We start from the raw sequence: 20,773 nt of genomic DNA on the forward strand, positions 1-20,773 counted from the left end.
AGATCAGGATATCAGTTTTGCTGATCATTAGAATCTATTAAGGTAGCCTGGATGTTGCTGGTAAGTAAAGAAGTGTTTATTCATATAGTATAAGTAGAAGCCAATATTGCTTTCTGAGAACACAACATGATGGCTGATCATTAAAACAATGGGAATTTGTAAATGTAGCTATTTGCTGATCTCATATGTTCCTCATCCTGTAATCCTGAACTGCATATGAGATGCCTACTCCATGTAAGCTTTTAGGGTTCTGAGATAATCATTGCTGCTCTCCAAGTACCTTGTATTCTTGCTTTCTCTGTGCATATGTGTGTCACTTTGTAGATGGAGATATTCTACTTCCATAACTATGGAAGTTTTTCTTGGAGTCTTTCCTATACTGTAAAGTGAATTTTTGAACCTCACTTAAAAGGAATTCGTAAGGAAACAAACAATTTCCAAATTTAGCAGTGAACAGTATGCAAAATAATTGTTAATTGTAATCCACAGTTTTATGTCATCCAGCAGCACTGGGAAGTGCTGTAAAGGACAGGATGAAAGAGGCTCTGTCTTCCACTTTCTTTGGGCAAAGAATGAGCAGGGGATGGAAGGAGGGTGAGCATGAAAGGCAGGGAGGAAGGAGAGGCAGGGAGGACAGCCTGTGCCCTCCATGGTCCATCCTGGGCTGGCCAGCAACAGCCAGCTGGAGCCACAGAGAGGCAGAGGAGGGACACCTTTGGGATGAAGCCTCTGTGGAAGGAGAGCTGCTGGATGAGCCAGTTTGAGGGCAAAGGGGCACTCCAGACTGGGTGGTGTCTACTGAGTTGCCTTTTGCTGGCAATCAGTGATTGCCTGTGCCATCAACTGTAAGCAATTTCTCTGGTTTCCAGATGTGTTTTTAGCTCCATTTCTCCCAGCCATGCAAACATATGGAGAGCTGGCCTACTTCAGAATAATGTTCACTGACACTTCATGACTACCTATTGTATAAATGAAGGAATTTAATGAACCATGACTTAAAATCAGTGTGCTTTCTAACTCTTCCCTCAGTTTTTGCTTCCTGCAAGGACTCAGACCCTGGCCAAGGCGATGCATTTTTGAGACCTGTTATCTAACTGCAACATGGGTTTTTTTGCAAGGAGACTACATCATGATTCATTTCAATATATCTGGGGTAATCTGTTTTATAATGGCACAGTGTGATTCTACCCTGGTGGTACAAACTGCAGCAGCAGAACTACCAGTTTCTGATTTTTTGTATCATTAATCCTGACTGTCTTAAGAAGAGAATTTAGTGTGTTTTAATGGAAGTAATACTGGTTTCAGCAGGAAATGTGATAGAGAAGCTGTCTTTCAGAAGGCATCCCTGGTAGCCTGTGCTTTGGGGATACTGACAGACTCATCACTGTTCAATTAAGAATTGATCATTAGTTTAGATTTAGCCCAGTTTTTTTCTTTCGTGACTAGAAAAACAAATATCCACTCCCTTAGTACACTCATACCTTTTATCATAGGACCCAGCAAAGCACTGTGAGACAATTAATATTTATGGATGTCTTCATCCTATTCAGGAAAGTAGTATATCTGATCCAAAGCCCTTTGGTGTCAGTGGAAGGACTCCGACTGATTTCAGTGGAATTTGGATCAGATCTTTGAACAAATGCTTAGCTTCAAAGCTGGCACTTAGGTTTTATTGAGTGGTTTAAATATTTTTGGAAGTGCTTTGTTTCATCATGTCAATGGGTCTTTTTCTCTGATAGGAACAATGAGATGAATCTTCCTGATGATAGATATTCTGTACTGGCATTGCTGAGCAACAAGAACAAAAAAAAAAGCAAAAAAGGGAAGTGTGGGCATTTATTTTCCCATCCTTAAAACAACAATGGATCTATTATTTATTGTGTTTCAAATGTGTGTCTACAGTAATTTCTACCACTACCATTTACAAGTACATTTTTTCAGCTTTCCTCAGAGTCATAATCTGTGTGTTACATACTGTGAATATTTTTAACTAGAAATGTCCCATCATGCAAGCACAAGTGCACACAAGTGGTTTTAGTGATTTGGAGAGTCTTGTTTAAATTATTGTGTCTTCTTGCCTTACTTCAGTGGACAGGGGACTCATATTTACATAATGCAGTTGATGTATGGGTATGATGAACGTTCACTGTTGAAAGTCTGGTGAGTTGATGTGAGAAGTTTCTTCCTTTTAGTTTTTAGTAGTAAAAGGAACATAACAAAATCTCTCCATATCATCATTTTTATGGCAGTGAAGTTGAAAGGATACAAATTCCACTCTGCTAATGACATATCTAGAAATATGTGAGGAGCAGGAGCAATGGGTGAAATTCAGTCCTGGGCAGAGGGCCAGCCTACAGTGATTCATCATGAAAGCCCCCAATTAAGACCTCAAAACAGGGCTTAAGTGAGACTTCAGTGCGCTATGCCTTGAGCTGGCTTTCTGCAATAGTGGGAGAAAGTTCCTCCAAATGAATTATTCATCATAAATAATGCATTCTATTAGTTTAGCCTATTTTTCTTGATTCCTTGAATTTATTTAATTGAAATTACTCACCAAATAATTTCTATGAATAATCATGGCCTGAGGATTATTTTTGAGCAGTTCATGGTGAGCATTTCATATTCCACATTCAGAATGAGAGCTGTGTCATTGAGTTGTCATTATGCACAGAGGTCACATAGTTCTGGTTCTGCTTCAGAAAAAAGTGAGATGAGTAGAAAAGAAACGACATTTTTTAAGACTCCATGTGTTCCCAAAAGGTCCTTCCATTAAGTTCATTCCATGAGATGTTTGTGAATAGTTCTCCACTGAACAAAGAATTGGGTAATCACTGGCTTTTGTTTTTCACCTGGTTTCTAAGAGGAATGTAATTCTGCATGTGCACAGGGTGTGTGCATGTCTGGCTGTCAGACAAGGTTCCCCCCTCCCTTCACATAATCTGCTGAAAGGTGCTGCTCTGAGCGATTTTAGTTTCCCACTTCTTCAGTGGATAAGTGACTGAGGATTGCCCCAAGTGGGTGGGAGATTTCAGCCTGCCTCGCTGAGCCAGCTCTGGCTGAGCTGGAGCTCATTTGCCCTGCAGCCCCACAGTGCTGGGCTGGGCACTGGCAGCCAGAGGGGGTGGAGAATTCACCAAAGGGATATTCCACACCACTTGATGTCTGCTCAGCACTAAAAGTTAAGAGAAGGAGGAGGTGACATTTGTTACAAGGATATTTGTTTTCTGGAGCAACCACTAATGAAGATCTACATCCCAGGAAGTGACTGGACAGCACCTCCTGAAAATAAATCTTTTGTTTTCCTTTGCTTCCATGTGCAGCCTGTCACTTTGCTTTAGTAAACCACTTTTGCTTTTACCTTGACCCACATGTTTTTCCAATGATAAAAAATTTAATTCTCTGAGAATTAAATACTTCAATTTTTGAGTAAAGAAAATCATTCCCTGCTTTTCTGCAGTTTTTTCCACATCACTCTAGCCAGAAACTTCACTGTCTCTAAGCAGTAATCATTTACCTGAAAAATACCCTATAATATTTGTCTTGTGGAGGCTGGTTGCATACACACTGACTTTGAAGCATGATGTATAACTGCAAGTGGCATGAAAAGAAATTGATGAGACAATTAGAACTTGTGAGAATGGTGGCTGCCTTAATTTGTTGGGGAGAATCACTTATAAAGTATTTCAAATTCCACAGAAGCCTTAAAATTTATTTGGCATCTGAAGTAGCTCCCTGAGTTGTTGTTGCACAAAGCACAATATAAACACACATAAAATCCTGACCTAGACTTCAGCCATAGACAAATCTCCCTTTGGCTTCAAGAGGCCAGGATTCCAGCTGGCTTCTACCCCGGGGAGTTACACACAGACACACAAATCTTGAGTACTAGGTACAATGTTTTATCGTGAGATGTGGGTGCTTGGGTAGAAAATAGGCATACTCAGAATCTCCTCTGCTATTGACAGTGGTCAAACTCTGATGGTACTTAAAACTGCTTGATGTCAAAATTTCTAACATTACTGTTTATCTGGCCTTGGAGTTGCTTTCCTGGCTGTCCTCAGAACCATCTCTGGCTTGACAGACTCATTCCAAAGCAAATCAGAAATATGCAAACATGCACATTAACTGAAAGGACAATAGGAAGGGAAGGAGTTAGTTAGAATACTATCTCTGCTTATTGCAGTCATTAGGATCTGGGTGCTGAAGATATTTAGTCATCTGCTTTCCAGCCTAAATGCCAGGGGATGGTAGGGGACACCTGAATCTGTGGAATAGTCTGTGGATGAGTGTGTGCCCAAATCCTGCACAGCATGGACCTTGTTCTTTGTGTGGTGCCTTTACAGCCCATGAGATTCCATGTGAAGTGGAACAGCTTTGGCCAAAATATGAAGTGTGTGTATGCATTCCATAGCTCTTGTGGCATTTCTTTCCATTCCAAAGCATATAATTTTTGAACAACTGCCCATCCTTTCTATGGCCTCTTTTTTATCATCTATTAGTCTTTTTCCTGTAAAGCAATAAAATCCTTTGCACAGCAGGAGATTTTTATGTCCACTGTGTGCCTGAGCAGCAAGTAAAGCTGGGAGGAGAAGAGGATAGCTCAGTTAGCCTTGGTAATCAACTGCACTTTGGAATCTGGAAAATCCATTTGCACACATAATTGCTCAGAGTGTTTTTGCTTTACAACCACTACACTGGTTAGCATTTGAGCTTTCTGATTAGAAATATTATTCCTTTTGCACACAGAAGTGTTTGGCTGAATTGTTTCTAGCTGGTGTTACTGATGCACTTAGAATTCTATAGAGCTGAGGTCCCTCCTTTGCATGTATTTACTTATGACCTGTCCAGTGGTGCAGATCATCTCAGGTATAAGCGCTTCAATACCTTCCTTTTTGGAGATGCGTCTTTCAGAAGCCTCTCTTGCCTTATGACCACTACCTTTGTCTTTTGACAATTTTTTTTTTTTTTGTAGTAATACAAATATCTTAAATATCTTTTCTTTTGACAGAATACTTAAACATCAACAGCTATCAGGTGTCTTTCAGCAAATCACAGCTTACACGGTACCTGTAGCAGAATTGGGCTCGTGGCAGATGCAGTGCACCTACGAGTTTCTCGCCCCAAAAATTCTAGTTGTTATTTTTTAGCCTTTCTGCAATTAAAATTTGCATTCAGCATTAGTGTTTTGATACTGCAGGAACATCTGATAACATGAGTCATGAACCAGCCCTCATTGTTGTATTCTTGGCTGTTTTGCTTATCTCTTTCTTTCTCCTCTAGAATGCAAGTATAACTGTGAGGAGGGGGTCATATCATTTTTGTTCCATACCTTAAGAGCTTTTGTAATATGAAGGCTTAGATCTAGAATTATAATTGTGTGGGATGCTGTATGCACAAGCAGAATGACAGCACTTGCCAGGTAGCTTACAATGATGTAGTGAGAATTTTGCTATTTTTTAAACTGAATGTGGACATAAAAGATGCACCTATCTCTGAAAGATAGGTACAATTAGATCGACAACTTGTATGTCAGTCTTCTTGTTGGTGTCATTTAAAATTGCTGGAACACAGTGTTGCCACTCCCTCCCTTCTTCCATTCCCTGAAATGAGGCTTATACTGGAAATGCTGACAAGACCCTTATCATTTGAGATGGCACCATGCACAGCTTTAAATACTGGTTATAAATGTTAATGAGTTATCTGAATGATATTTTTTCCACATGTAGGCAGCTCAGGATAGAGTCTCAGTAATAAATTTAACGAGTTCAGGGGGAAGATGCAGTATGCTTATGTGAGTATTACAATGATTGGCATTTTTGCAAACAGCATATGATAAGTGGTGCAATTTTATTTTCAAAGTTTAATCAATAGAGAGCTCTTTGATATTGCCATGTACTTTACAAATAGATGCTTCCTTGGGATGACAGCAAAACAACTTCTGTTTCATGGTGTATTTACACTTAGGGTTTAATCAATGTGCTTTAGTGATTGTCATAAATTTTGATATTCCAAAAATAAATAGGGGCTATAAAATAATTATGCTTCATGGTGGCATCCTCTTTCTGCTAGCCTGGGTCATCTGGCTTCACAAATGTTGAAAAGGGCTCAAAGTCCATCACTGTGCCAATTACAAGAGCATGGGCTGTGTACCAGTTTATTCCATTTATTGTAAAACCACACCAGCTGTTGTAGAGGAAATTGAGGTGGATCATCAAGAGCTTAAGAAGGACTTTATGAATGTCTTGTGTTAGCTTTTGGGAATGAATTTCCGATCAGATTAGAGGAGGCAGAAATGACCCCCACATTACACTGCAGCCTCTCCTGTAATTTTGATCCACATGGGTCACAGAAGTGGTTGAAGCTCCTTCTGTGTGAGCACAGTAGTCCAAACCCCCCAGAGTGGCTCCTTCAGTGAGCCCCAGCACCAGCACTGGTGCTCCCCAGGGAGGCTGAGAGGAGCAGAGCATTCCTGGCCTTTCTCTGGGACATTTCAAACCAGCACAGAGGATTTTGGGGGATTCCCACTGCTCTGGGTGAGCTTTGTTCCTGCTGAGCAGAGCCTCATGGGCTGTGTCTCTTTAGTTCTTGGAAACAACAGTATCACTGGAAAGCTGAAGTTAGAAGATCATTTCACAAGCATGTGAAGGCTGACTGTGTCCACATGGAGCTGTGGTGCCAGCCCAGCTTGCCCTCCCTATTGCAGCAGATATTCATGCTGGCCCCACGCGAGCAGTCCCAGGGAAGCCTGCCTGGAACAGTGTTAATGATTGATTGGATGTGGCAGCAGAAGGATACACACCATGAACTCCGAGATAACCTTTGGCAGGGAATTCTCTCTGTCACTCTCGTCCTCTCTGATCAAAACACAGTAACTGGTAGGCATTTGGGAAAGGAGAAAGCTTGAGCCTTTCAGGTGATTTAACCTGAATGTAGCAGAGTGCCACGAGCACTGAGGCAGAACTCCAGAGATGGCAGTGGGAGATCTGTGCCAGGCACCACTGCAGGGAATGACCCGCTGGGATCCTGATCTCAGCACAGAAATTCCTCCAGAGCCATGAGGGGTTTTGGCAGGCTGACAACAGCGTAAGATCAGGGAGTATGTGTGCTGTGCATACCTGATGAGTTGTTGTAGATGCCTGTGAAAAAAAATTGGTCTTTGAATATTTGTTTTTAACACTTTTTACTTGCATCAGGAAGACACTGTTTCAACATCAAGACATTGAAGCTTCAGCTGGAGTTCCACTTATGTTCATACAAAGATTCAAGAGAATGTCCTAGAGAGAGCAAAGCGGTTTTACTCCTTTGTATACAATTTTATTTTGTGATATATGTATGTGTGTGAGCTCTGTATGTGCAAATATATACATGTAAGTATGTACATCTCTGTGTTTAAATACCAGGTGCTGTGTTTTGCTGTCCCCTAACCAACATCAATTGCTGTGCTGCCTTTGTAAATATGCTGTAATGGCTGATTCTTTTGCATTCTTTGTGCTATCTTAGCTTATGCTGAATAGCAGCTTTAATTGGGATGGCTGAGCTCAGTGCATTTGCCTTTGGAATTGGGCACTTTTCAGTGCAAAGAGAGGGTACCACAGACTGACTCTTCTGCCTTTATCCTCAATCAAAACTCCATTAAATCAGACCTATAGTTTATGGCATTCTCCCTGGGACATTCTCCCTTGCATTGAAATCCATGGGAAAGGCTAGAGACTTTGTTTTTAAGGTTAATTAGGTCCTGAAAAGAATTAACTTGATTTGTTTTCTGTATTTTTTTCTTCTATTTTTAAGAAACTTTTTAATTACCTTCATCTTTGTTGGTATATTCAGATACACTTTTCCATTTATAGGAAAAAATTTATGTAGTTTTGAGTTTATTAAAAGACATTTTGATAGATTCTAATTCTCATTTTAAACAAAAATGAGCATAGTGCTTGACATTGTGTTAAAATATTTTATCAGATATTACTATATATTAATGTGAGTTGTACAGTTAATCTTTATTTTTGTTTAACTGACTGCTAACATTATTCACTTCTTAAGCACTAAATGTGAATTTGATTTTCATTTGGCTACACTGTGTTTGGAAAATAAAGGAATAAATAGTTTAGGGCATAACCATTCAAAAAGTCTTTGCTGAGGGTGGCAGTTTCAGAAACCAATTTTTTTTTTTTAATTTTGTTTTCAGGTTCCCATAATGGATCTGCTGTGAACCCTACTGCTGATTCAGAAAGGTAAATACTCTCCTTTGGCTTTTGGCTGCTTGAAAACATTTCTGTATAGATATGATAACAATATAATATCTGTTTCTGTATCTATATGATAACAATAGTTAAGTGACCTTCCTGTGGGCCAGCAAAGAGCCCCCTCTATGCCCCTAAAGAGGGTTCCCAAAGCCTGCCTAACACTGACAGCAGAGACAGTCTCCTTACAGGAGACCATGCAAGGTTTGGGGCAGGAGAAAACTGTTGGCTGGAGTCAGCCTCATACTTTTCTTCTTTTTGTTACTGAAAATAGAGCTATTTATCATGCTTACCCTTCAATGTCAATATACATGAAGAATGGAATGTGTTGTAGGAGGGAGGAGGGCGATATCATCTTGTTCTTTTACTCAATTTTAGATGAATTGATTTTGCAGGGGAGTAAATTTGTATTTGTTGTCCTCCTCCCCATTCCAGGTTTCCTTGTGTTGCGTTCACTTCCACCCCTTTCTCCCACATCTCTTCAGAAAATAACTGAGTTCTCAGTTATTTTCAGTAAAATTCAGTTCTCTTAACCCTTAGCAATAATCCAGGCAGGAGGGGTTTTGAGCCAGTTCAAGAAAAGCCCTGTAATGTCAGCATAATAATACGGCTCTTCTCATTCTAATGGCGTTCCTTGCTCCTTGTTAGATTAAAGAAGTTTTCTGTGACTTTTTTCCTGTTGCTGTACAACACACTTCAGTCACAAAATGACAATGTTCTCCATGGACTGCAGGATTTTCTTCTTGATTCTTTTCTTCTGTTCCTATGATCTCTTTTTTTTCTCAGCTCTGGCTCTTGTTTTTATATCTGTTGTACTGAATGTAAAATGCTTGGAAAGAGCAAGAATGAACAGAGACTGACAAGGTAGACTTCTGATGAATCATGTCACACCAAAAAATATTAGTAAAAATAGTAGTCAGAGTGGAAGAGGCACAGAGGAGGGACTACTGTGGGAATGCTGAAGAAAAGTGGGGTAAACTCCAGTTTCAGAGTGTGGTTTGGAGATCCCACTCTTCTGTTATGTCTGATACCCATAAACTCTCCTGTTACAGATCCTCAAAGCCACAGTGTGGTGATTCCCAACAGGGCAAAGGCAGGCAAGGAGAAGATACTGTAGGAACACAGGTCCTTGCATTTTTCTTGGTGTTTCAGTGCTCTATTTACATGACCACCCCCTGGGTCCAGCACTAATGACCCACTGGAGGTGCTGAATGAATGAAGACGTGCTTCATGTCAGTCAAGCTTAGCTTCAGAAATTATTGGGACCATTACTAGATCTTGGAGTTTTACTTGTCCATCCCAGCTGAGTTTCAGTCTTATGAAATACACTGAGGCATTTCACACCTGCTGTCACCTTAGAGTTCTTCAATACAGCCTCATTTGATGCTGCTTCAGGCATCCAAGGACATCTGGAGAGTCACTGATTTCAGCCAGCTTGCTGAGCATCCTCAAATCCTGGCATCCCTGCTCTCATAGCTTTGGGGTGCTGCAGAGTCAAAGCAGGCAGGAATCAGTTGACACAAACAGACACAAGCAGATTAACTGGAGGTGCAAAGCGCTGAGGTATGATTGTTCACATTTAGCTAGTGAATTTTAATGGAAGCTGAGTCATGGATTCCCCCCGTGGCTTTGAAATTACCAACAGAACAAACTGCTGGGTTTATCTGACATTCAAGGCAGAACTACATTTGGTACCTGTGCTCAGGAACCTTGACAATGGCTCAGAAGCCCCTTGCTCTGAGCGGGGAAAACACAGAATAGGGTGGTCATGGCTCCAAGTGTAACTATCAAGTGAAAGTTTCCTTGATGACATTGGCAGCAGAACACAAGAGCACAAACCCAATCTCCTTTGAAAGATAATTTGTTTTTGCACATGTTGGAAAACAAGTTGGTTATTTGTTGTTTGGATTCCATACAAGGGAGTGTCTGATAAGGAGTTGCTTTTATGCTAAGAAAGTCAAGATGTTTTATGTGATTGCTTAGAGTTGGAAGAAAGCTGTATTAACAGACTTTAGCAAGTAATGGACCTAAAGCCACCCTTTTCTGGCACCTCCCAAAAGCAGTATTTTACCTTTCTAACTGGCAAAATGCCATCTGAGCAGGCCGGCTGAGGCAGGCAGACAAATACTGTGCCTGGGTTCCTCTAATGTGTTTGTTGAGGTCAAATCTCTTGGAAGGCAGTGTAGCAGAGGTGCTGTGTCCTGAGTTTCTGAGGCTTCACCTGCTAATTGGATAGACTGCTTCTGCCTTAGTACTGATCAGAGTTAATGCCCAAGATCAAAAGATAGCTCAATGAAGATAAATTTGCAGCATGAGAGAATTTGTCGTGTATTAAAGTTACTGAAATACAGAATAAGCAGAGCTCTGGTATTTTGTAGGTGTGTGTAAGAGTGTTGTGAGGCAAGATCCTGAGGCACTCATGGAATCCGAACAGCAGGACATGGGGTTTAAAGAAAATTAAGTGTCCTAATTTGTGTTTGAAGTTATAAGCTCTTCCCAATATATTAAAGTTCCTCCCTCAAATTCTCTAGAAATGATCCCACACCACTAGAACATACCATAGGACTTTCTGATTGCAGTGGAATCTTTCCACCACCATAAGCTATTGTAAAACTGTTTATAAACTGAGACAAAACTGGTTCTGTAGGCCATATTCTGTGATACAGGGTATTCTGACTGCAACAAAATCAGAGGTACTCCTGCTACACAGGTGTAGGAATGGGGAAGCACAGTGTTTGGGATACTATTCCTTCTTTTCCAGTAGTCAGCCAAGTTTTTTCAAACCCCTTTCTTGCTATTCAGACACTTTGGGTTATATGGCAGGTGAAGGCTTTTGAAATAGAGTGAAATCTAACCTGGAATCATAGGGGAGCTTTATTTAAACCAGGTATACGTATACACACACTTCCTATGCCAACAACCTCCTTTTTGCCCATAGGAAAATAAATGTTGTCTCTAAATTTGCAGCCAATACACCCTGTTTGCATGTGTTACACTTTCAGGGCATCAAACAGTGATCAGCAGGCTAAGGCTAGAGGGGACTAAAACTTTCTGTTGCAGAACATTCTCGTGGGGTGTAAGACAATGTGGAAACACAGAGACTGCTGAGGAGGTCTGTAGAGGTAGTGCTCACCATCCTCTGAAGGGCAGAAGAATGGTTATGCAGAGGATGAGAGCCACTGTTTGAGGTGGCTGGAGCCAAGCTAGGGCCCACCAGGAGCATATTGTGGTGTGTGTGTTCTGCTGCTTCATTAACAGCTCCTGCTGTGCCTCCGGTGCTCTGACCTTTGATGTCCTGTGAGCATGAGGGTGCTCTCAGGTTTTTGGCTCATCTACTTCTTCCTGGTCAGGTGGCCTGTAGCAGGCACTGACCACTGTGTCATCCACCATGGGCTGCCCTCTGGTCCTGGCCTGCTGTCAGCTGGCTCATCCCCTGCCCCAAGGCACAGACAGCTCCGTGTGCCCCAGCTGCTCTCTCACATCAAGGGATCTCTTCAGCTTTAATGTCCTGTCCTGTACATCCTGAAGATCCATCCATGGCAGCCCTCCCTGGAGCTGACCACTCCCCTCCCTCTCTTACAGCCTCTTGCACCACATTGCTGTGATGCCAGTGAGATCACAGCCCATCCCAGAACTTTTGTGGCCTCCTGTTTGTGCCCTGTAGTTTGTGCCCAGGCACTTACTGCAGATCATTGTGAACCATGATGAAGCAGCACCAGGCTTTGCACCCTGCCCAGACACACCTGTCCAGCAGCAGGGCAGGTGCAACAGAGGCCAACCAGTCCCAGAAGGACTTCTTGACTTGCACAGCTCCACTGAAGCCGTTGAATTGAGGGGCAGACACTTTCTCAGTGGCTCAGACACCTGCCCCAGCACTTTGGCTATGCTGTCCTGCACTCAGGCAGGTGTGTGAGCCCTGCTGCCTGCTGGTGTGGTGTTTTCAGGTGTACCAAGAGCACAGGATTTAGCAAAACCATGACCTGAGCCCTCAGTGCAGCACTCATTAGCAGCAGGCTCAGCCCCTGGCTCTGCCTGGTGCATACTAACGACTTGTTTTATCCTTCCAGGCCATGGGAACTGTCCCCACATGCTGCATCCTCAGCCACTCCTCCCATGGGGTGCCCGGGGCGCTGGGGCAGCACCCAGGGGACGTCGGAGGTTTTGGTGGGTTACAGGTGATCCCATGTACAAGGAGAAAAAAGGGAAACTATCACTCGTTCAGAAGACTGCACAGGATTTATGATAAGTAAGATTTTGCTGGTTTTTTTTCTCTTAGTGTGCAGGCACTTTTTCACAAGTTCTCTGCTGCCTCGGGTTGAGACAGGATGCCCTTTATGCTGGCAATATGATGCTATGGAGCTGGCAGCCTTCCTTTTTCACAGCCCCGCACTAATGCAGGGCAAGCAGGCAGGGGAAAATAAATCTGAAAAGGGAGAAGGTTGTGCTCTTCTAGTTTCCCTTCCCCTCTTTTCTGCCTGCTCTTTTCCTCAGGTCTTTTGCCATGCTATAAATGCAGGTAAAAGCCTCCAGCCCCGATGAGCAAAATGAAGAGAGCCACGGGCTCAGGCAGTGAGTATCTACTCTTATTTCTCTTTTCTTTCTTTGAGTAATCCAGACAAGACTTGCATGTTTTCTGCTCCATTCTTTGGGTCAAGAATACACTGGTTAATAGCCAATTATTTCATACCCTAAGGAAATTTTGGGAAAGTAGTTCCTGGGAAGAGTCAACTTGTTTTGGGAAATGAGACTAATATTCAGTGAGATATTTCCCTTTGCTCTCCTTTGCAATACTGTCCCATCTCAGCACAAGGCTGAATTTATTGCTGTAATAGCTGTGATACAAACCAAGCATAATCATTTCCCAGAGTAGGTTTTTGGTTTTTTCTTTGTTTTTCACAAAAAGTGAAGTCTTAGCCATGACACAATAGCAAAAATTTCAGTTAAGTAATTAAATTCTGCTTATTAAAAATTTCCCTTTTAAAATCTGTCCCAAACTACTGGTTGCTTTTCCTTTGAGCACTTTTAAAGGGTGAATTCACTTTAAATTTACAGCTTTCCAAATTCTGAAGCCTGCTGAAATTTTTCTGGACTGCTTAAACCAGAAGGCGCAGTTCCAGCTGAGATATCTAAAGGTACATTCTTGCATGTTTAATTGTTGTTGTTTGTATTCTTGTTTAGACACAACTTATGTAGACTCAGCCTATAACTAGCAGAAATAAACAAAATTATTTGCATAGGAAAAAAAACCATTATTTAAAATTGTTTTTACAAGTACAAGTAGCATAGAGCATGAATAAATTCAATTTGTATATCAAGGGCTGTTTTACCTGTACAAAAATCCAATAGTGAGAAAATAGGCTGAAAGATAATCTGAGGCGAACAGTCTGGAACAGCAACCCAGAACAGATGATCCACAGTATAAATTACTGCAATTTATTTTTTTTAATTTACTTGTGCTACTTTATTATTGTTTATTCATTTGATAGATGGCATTTAATTTCAGTTTGAGAGCTTCAGGATGAGTGTTTGATGCTAATGGTTGGAATTTACTCCTGGGCAAAAAGCCAGCATGCCACAGCCATGTTCCAGTGATGCCCTCCAAGCAGTGTTTAAGTGGCCTTCTGTTGCCCTTGGGGTATGTTTTACACAGGAAGCTTAAAGCCTAATGCAGGCCTGTAGCTCACTTGCTGGAGCAAGAGAGAGATGGTTTTCCCTCTCTCCTGTCTCTGCAGCAAGAAAATCAAATTATTGGATTACTGGCCCTTCGATTGTGCTCAGCACAAATAGTTCAAAATCCCATTGTACTGGAGACCTTTGAGATGAAATGTAAATGGATACAGAAAACAAATGTATTAAATTGGTCTAATATGTCAATAGTGTGCTATTACCTGATTAAGTGTAATGGCTACGACTGTTCCTCTAAAGAGCCTGATGTATGTAAGACATCTGCTGCTAGACTGGCCACATCAAAAAAAACCCCAACAAACCAATAAACCAAAAAAGCGCCCACAGGAGCCTACTAGAGGCATAAATTAATGCAGATTTTCTTTCCTTGCTTATTTTTTATTTCTGGAAAAGAAAATCAAAGCAAGCAGATCGATCTTGTACAGGGTTAAAATTGCAATTACCCAGGGATCTATGCAGCATATGAAATATTTGGGCTGATAGATTAGGACCTGAGTGCTTTGTTCTACATATACCTCTGTATGCATTGGCTTGAACTTTGAATTTCCTGCTTTCTGCCATTTTTTTTTACTTGAACATGTGTTTTATGAATTTATTTAGGGCTAATTCCTATTTGTTACAGTGAATTTTTAAGACATAATATCAGCTAAGACAGGGAGAAGCATCTGATGGATTTTAAACTACCTTATTGTTGTAATTTTTATGCATATTCACACATACATATCACAATTCAAATGTCATTCATTGTGCAGAATAAATAGGTTCACAGGAAGGTGTAGGTGAGGTAAATTTGTGTACTTTTCAAAGTGGAGACAACTTCTTTAACAACCAAAGGATTCGATTCTTCCATTTTATATTAGGCTGCTTTCTCTACAAGTTTCTTGTTAAAATTGTGATCCTACTGTCCTTTTGTATTCATGTCTCCATAGAGCAATAAAATTGAAACACAGTTGTTACTGTCAGTGTCACTGTTACTGTGTTTGAATTTCTTTCAATCCACAGTTTTGATGAAATCAGGGTAGCTCTTGTGTGCGAGTGAATTTTTTGCTGGCCAAATATGTGAGCATGTATTCTAATGACTTGGGTTTCAACTAGAGCCTCCAAAACTGACTAATAAAATGCACATTAAACTAGAGGTTGAGATATATTTTTGTAGCTTGTTGAGATTCTAGCACATACTGCTGTTCATAAGATAATAAATGTGAAATGGATTTGATGCTTACCCACCTGAACATTTCTGAGTTAAAAAAGATAAAAGAGATTGATAGACAACGCCTTCTCTCTTTTACAACTAATAAGCTTCTAGTTCATTAAGTTATTACATGCCATTCCTCATCTGACAAATAGAATCCATAATTCAGTTTTTCCCAGAGTTGCACATTCTTTAAGTCTACAGACTAAATCACCAGAGCACATTTTGTCAATAAAGCTTCTGTTTGGTGGGGGAAGGAAGGGGCAGTTAAGTAAAGTAATATGAAATGCAATCCGTTCTTGGTGTCAGAGGTCATTTATTTGCTTCAATATTGCTTTTATTCTATTAATACATTCATTAAATAATAATTATTACGGAAAGTCCATGGTCATTCACTGCATTATATTTAAAATGTTTTACATTTTGTTGCAGGCTGTTACACTTGGGAATCTTTAGTGTTATCTTGAGAAGTAAACTGTGCTTTTGCAATGAATTCTTGACAATGTATTAGTTCAGCTCTGCATTTACTGAGGGATAAAGGCTTTCTTCTGTGAGCAGTGGGAAAGCCACAGAGGAAAACAAAAAAACCCAGACATGTTCTGCAGCCCTGAACCAAAAGACTTGTCACTTCCTGAGCCAGAGCTGGCCAGCACAGATGCAGGCAGCCAGTGACACCTTCAGCCTGGAAAGTTATATGGGAATAATTTGTGTCCTAGACCAAGGTTCCAGCACTGCTCTTCTCACCAGGGCTTGAAGAGGGATTGCTGTGCTCTGTGTTGAGTATAATATATGTTATCTATTTGTAGAAAATACAACCTGGTGATAAAATGCTTGCCTAGGGAGTGGGATAGAGTGGTCCAGGCTCTTCGCAGCTTGCAGTGATTTAAACCCATTTTTGCTGTCCCAAGAAACAGGCAATCATGAGAGGGGGAGAAAAAAGCAGTGTGCCCTGCCCTCCCAGCCCTGGCATTTTGGGTAGGTGCTCTGCAAAGGGTTGTAGCTGGTGTACCCCATGAGACAGCACTCCCTAAGGAGGGGGTGAGGCTGAGAGCTGGCAGGGGGAGCAGGGCAAAGTGGCTGCCCCGCAGCACATGTAGGTCTGTTTTGGGGTGGGCTGGGGTAACCACTGCATTACCTTCCTTGGGGAGGTGTTGCTGTAATCCTGGGGAGGCTCAGAACCTGACTTCTTCCCTTGTCTGCCCCTTTTCTGATTGAAGCCTGCCTTTTTTCTTGTAGTGGGAACTAGCAGCTGTGAGCAGTTGTCATTTTCACCAGTGGGAGAAGAAGCCATTCCCTGCCCCAAAGTGTCCCGGGGATATATGGTTCAGTTTCTGCAGGCATCCAGGAATTAGTGTCACCTCTACAGGTGAATGAAAGTTGGGGTTAGTCTGAGTAAGGAGGGGAATGAAGGAGGGTAGCACTGAGCAGGAATATTCAAGCCTGCACACTGCTGGGGGGAGGTGTAGAGTAACATTTTAACCAGTTCAGATCTGTCCAAAATGCTCTGAACTCTCTATTATTATACATTTAATAGGGACTAGTACTTCTCATTCTATTTTCAGTTAACAAATACACAGGTGATTGTTGCAACTGAAGGATAATGGTGTCCTTGGAAAGCACTATTTTAAAATGTAATGTTGTAACATGGTGCTAAGACAACAGTCTAATGGGGCTACTGCTCACGACAATTACCAAAAGTGAATTATAAATGAGAGAACAATGGGAAACATTATTTCAATGGAAAATGTAATAAATGAAGAGAAGCCAAAAGTCTCTAATTGGTCCTTTCCCCAGAGATAACTCAGAGCTGCTGTCATGCTGAAAAATCCATCTTTGAAGAAGATGCAGTTCCTGTGTGTCCAGTCTGCAGTGGTCCCTGACAGCTACAGCAGAGCAGGCACCTCTAGACCCACACTGCTGCTCACTCTTGGGCTTGAAAGCTTGCTCAGGATATATCCTGTCTTCCAAAATGGGAATTGTGCTGCTGAGGCTGCATTAGCACCCTTAGCTAAGCTCTGAAAGGAAGGCTCACTAGACCATCATGGAAATGAATGAGTCAACAATGCTTTTGCCTTACCAAAGCATTTATAAAATCCGATTTTTCTAGATAGCTAGGTAATGAAATATTCAGTATTCTGATGGAGTTTCCTAACCCACTGTCACTCTTGTCTGTTACTGTAGCCTGCATAATTTGATTAGCCATTTATTAGTTTCATACCTAATATATAAAAAATAGAAATGAGCTGAAAACACTGAAAATATTCACATATTGTAATTTTTTATCAAGGAAAATGTTAAAGAGAAAGTTTAGCTCATCAGTGTTTTCTACTAATTAGGTGAAAGTGATTTTTCTTCTGCATGCAGTTTCTGTTATCTGGCACTCCTGAACTAGTGAGTAGAATCCACAAAAGGTGCTGCCCTGCTTTAATCTTCCAAAAAACAAAAAAGAAAGTCTAAGAATTTATTGACTACTATAGCATATACATTCTGTGGGAGCAAGTACAATGACATTTAAGAGCTGCATGCTGTTTTTGTAATTCCAGAATTGGACTAGATATGCTCAGCCTTTCTGCTATAGTGCATACTCTTCCAGTAACAAGAAAACTTATGATTCAAAATAACATATTTGACAGAATAAATGTGTTAGTGGAAGCATAAATTAAGTTAGTGGATGTGACCAGATCACTTGGTCACATCCACTAACTTAAGCATGTGGTTTTGCTCATTGTTATAAAAAAACAAACCAAACCAAATTTTCATTCCTGGCCAAACCAACACTCATTCCTGGCCCACTGGCTATTTTGTCATGCTGGTTGTTTTTTATTTCACAGGCATATAAAATGCTGCTATGGAAGTCACTTTTTTCCCTCCTGAGTGAATAAATTACAAGTCCTGGAGCAGTGCTTGGTGTGCTGTAATTCTTGGCTATAACATCTATGAGATATGTTTAAACTGAATGATCCACTGCTCAGAGGAATGATGGCTTCTTTTATAGTCCTCTTGTTCTTGCAGACAGTAAACCATTGAAACAGACCATGAAGACAAGGGCAAGTTCACCATATTCTCATCTTTCCTGGAGTTGCATGTACTTTTGTCTGTGCTGTGGAACACCTTACACCTCACACATTCAGGACTAGCTAAGTCTTGGCATTAATAGTGTTTTGTGTTTTGTTTTTTTTTTTTTTTCTCCAGTCTATTGTTTGAGTTATAAAACTCTGATAATTTCTAGAAAAGTTTATATCTCTCTTTGAAGCAGATACAAGCTTCAAACTCGTATGTAGCCTGTATGTATCAAAACCCCTTTGAAAGATGTTATTGTTCCTTCCCGTAGTTTTTTCTCCATCTGCACAGAAAATGTTTTTCCACTTCCAGGCAGACTCTTCTATTCCTACCCCTTATATACTCAGTCACCTTGTAAATGCAGAGCATTATTGTACATAAGAAGCTTTTTCACAGACTCCATGACTTTGACAATTACACTTATTGTAATTTTTTTGTCTCTCCTGTCCTTCTTGACAGATCCTGCAAGATTATTTTATCCATTATGTGACCTTCTTACTTGATATTCCTTTGTCATTGCTCTGAATCCAGGCACAAAGAGTGGAAGAAGGCTGGGATGCAGAGGAAGGGAGAGGCCAGGATTGTTACCCAGAGCTCCCAAAGCAGGTGTGCCTGGACAGGTCTGGGCTCTAGCACTGCAGCTAAGATAATTGCATTGCATATCTATTTAAATGCTAAAGAATAACACACGTGCTCACACTATCCTCATGGGTTAAACTGTCTTTCATCCATAGTAGCAAGGTGACATAACCCTTTCTTATATTCAGGCTGGACGTTGTGGTTGAAAATCCCTGCTCTCAATACCCCCAGCCCCCATTCCAGACTTTACTGGGTTTCTACTAAAGAGCAGTGTGCTTTATAATTTTACTGTTTTCATGTATTTAAATATAATGTCTGTCTAGATACCAATTTTATTTCCCTCTTTAATTTATTCTCCAGATTCTCTGGCCTTCAGTCAATGCACTGAGTGATTAAATTATTATTCCAGTAATGAGATTTGACACAATCTATGCCAGTTACCTGTGTGACCTGCTAAGTAGGTTAATTGGCAACCCCGAATAATTATCACCCACCTCATCTTGCTGACTGAGAGTCTGACAATAAATGAAACATAAAAATGCTGAAAAGGACGCACAATTTTTAATTTCAACTTCTGAATTGTTTCAAAGAAACATTTACCTAGTAGCTTATTAATAAAATTCAGCAATTGAAAAAATACCTTGTGAACATACTGGTTTTATTTATGTGTATATGTTTGCTCTTTTGCTTCAGCACAGCTTCTTAGAGTAAAAAGAACTCTGTGACATATTAGATGAACAGATCCTCCTATTCTGCAAATTGCTTATATAAGTGAATTGTTGCATCCTCAGAGACACTGCTGAAAAGTGAGGAAAATTCAAGAAGTCAAAGTGATATTTGTGGTGACATTGCAAGAATTATGCTTCAATGCTTTTCTGTGAAACCTTGAGAACTAAAAATTAATTTTATTGTTTAATGAAAGCTGTGATCCTTCTATTCCCATTTCCCAGGAAAGAGAGTTAAGAAGAATAAATATGGTACCTGGTGATGCTGACTTGTGTATCTACTCTTTTCTACTTTGTTCATTTCTGAAAAGCCAGGATGGTATTTCTTTCTGCCCTAGAAAATGTAAGATTGGAGCTTAGAGAGGAAAAAGAATGGACTCCTATGGATGAGAAGATGGGTTAAAAATTTAAACTTGTGGTCTTTTCACAAGATAATCAGCTCAAATTAATGGTTCAGAACCAGAGATTTAGTCAGACTGCTTCCAAAATCATTCCTCTGCCCTGGCCAGAAATCACACCAAAACTTGGGGTAGAAAGAGCAATCAAAGAATTAATTTCTTGTTATCAGCAGTTAATGACTGCAACACAAAGTGTCATCAGAGAGGCACTTTGGAGAGAGGGAGCTTCTCTGCCCTGTCCTCAGGCACTCCAGTGGCACAGCTGGTGGTCCTGAGCTGGCCCTTTTCCACTGGGACACTGCAGCCTGCAAGCACAGGCACCACTGATGGAACCACACAAATAAGTATTAAAGGCATGGTAATTTTGGCCCGGTTACATCAGGTTATCATGTGCCATGTGTCAAAATTTCAGCACGGCTTTCCATTAAATAAAAGCTTGCTGATGTCCCATCCTGATGTCCCATCCCTCTGGCTGCCATTGACATTCCTCTTTTTCAGCCTCTGTGTTTGCAAAAATAGGTTTCCATTTCTAAGCTCATTCCATTATGGAAAGCAGAGTGTGCAGTTTGCTGTGTCCAGAATGGATTCTTCTGGTACATAACCCATCCAAAGCCATTCCATCTTTTGTTTTGTTCTCTTACAGGCTTTCAAGTGGTTGGGGTGATAGAATTCAAGAGAGGATACTGATGAAATCACACTCAAACCTGAGTCTGAACAAGTCGGCAGAGCTCAGCTTTTGGGAGTGAGTCATGTTAAAACCAAGCATATGCTCAAGCGTTTTGCTGGATCATGGCCATATTGAACTATAATGACCTAAATGGATTTAATCCCCAGACAAATTTACCCTTTGCTTTCCTCCTGCCCACACATACATATGCACCTCAATCAATCACT

General features: G+C 40.8%; 1 long non-coding RNA gene across 15 annotated transcripts in view; it reads left to right on the top strand.

The window, feature by feature from the left end:
• The window catches only part of LOC137482577 (uncharacterized), a 189,944-nt gene extending 170,194 nt beyond the window's left edge, over window positions 1-19,750 (top strand). For 4 of the 15 annotated variants that reach the window (XR_011004143.1, XR_011004151.1, XR_011004154.1 and 1 more), the window contains 5 exons: window positions 8,186-8,231; window positions 11,243-11,362; window positions 12,848-12,997; window positions 13,293-13,372; window positions 17,949-19,750. This is a non-coding gene — a long non-coding RNA (uncharacterized lncRNA). Of the gene's footprint in view, window positions 1-4,026; window positions 7,368-8,185; window positions 8,232-11,242; window positions 11,429-12,847; window positions 12,998-13,292; window positions 13,373-15,549; window positions 16,087-17,948 lie in introns of those variants that run through there. The other 11 variants (XR_011004144.1, XR_011004153.1, XR_011004155.1 and 8 more) reach the window with 8 other exon arrangements.
• The last annotated feature ends 1,023 nt before the right edge of the window (window positions 19,751-20,773 follow it).

The sequence above is a fragment of the Anomalospiza imberbis genome, chromosome 14, assembly GCF_031753505.1.
Source record: "Anomalospiza imberbis isolate Cuckoo-Finch-1a 21T00152 chromosome 14, ASM3175350v1, whole genome shotgun sequence".
NCBI lineage: Eukaryota > Metazoa > Chordata > Aves > Passeriformes > Viduidae > Anomalospiza > Anomalospiza imberbis.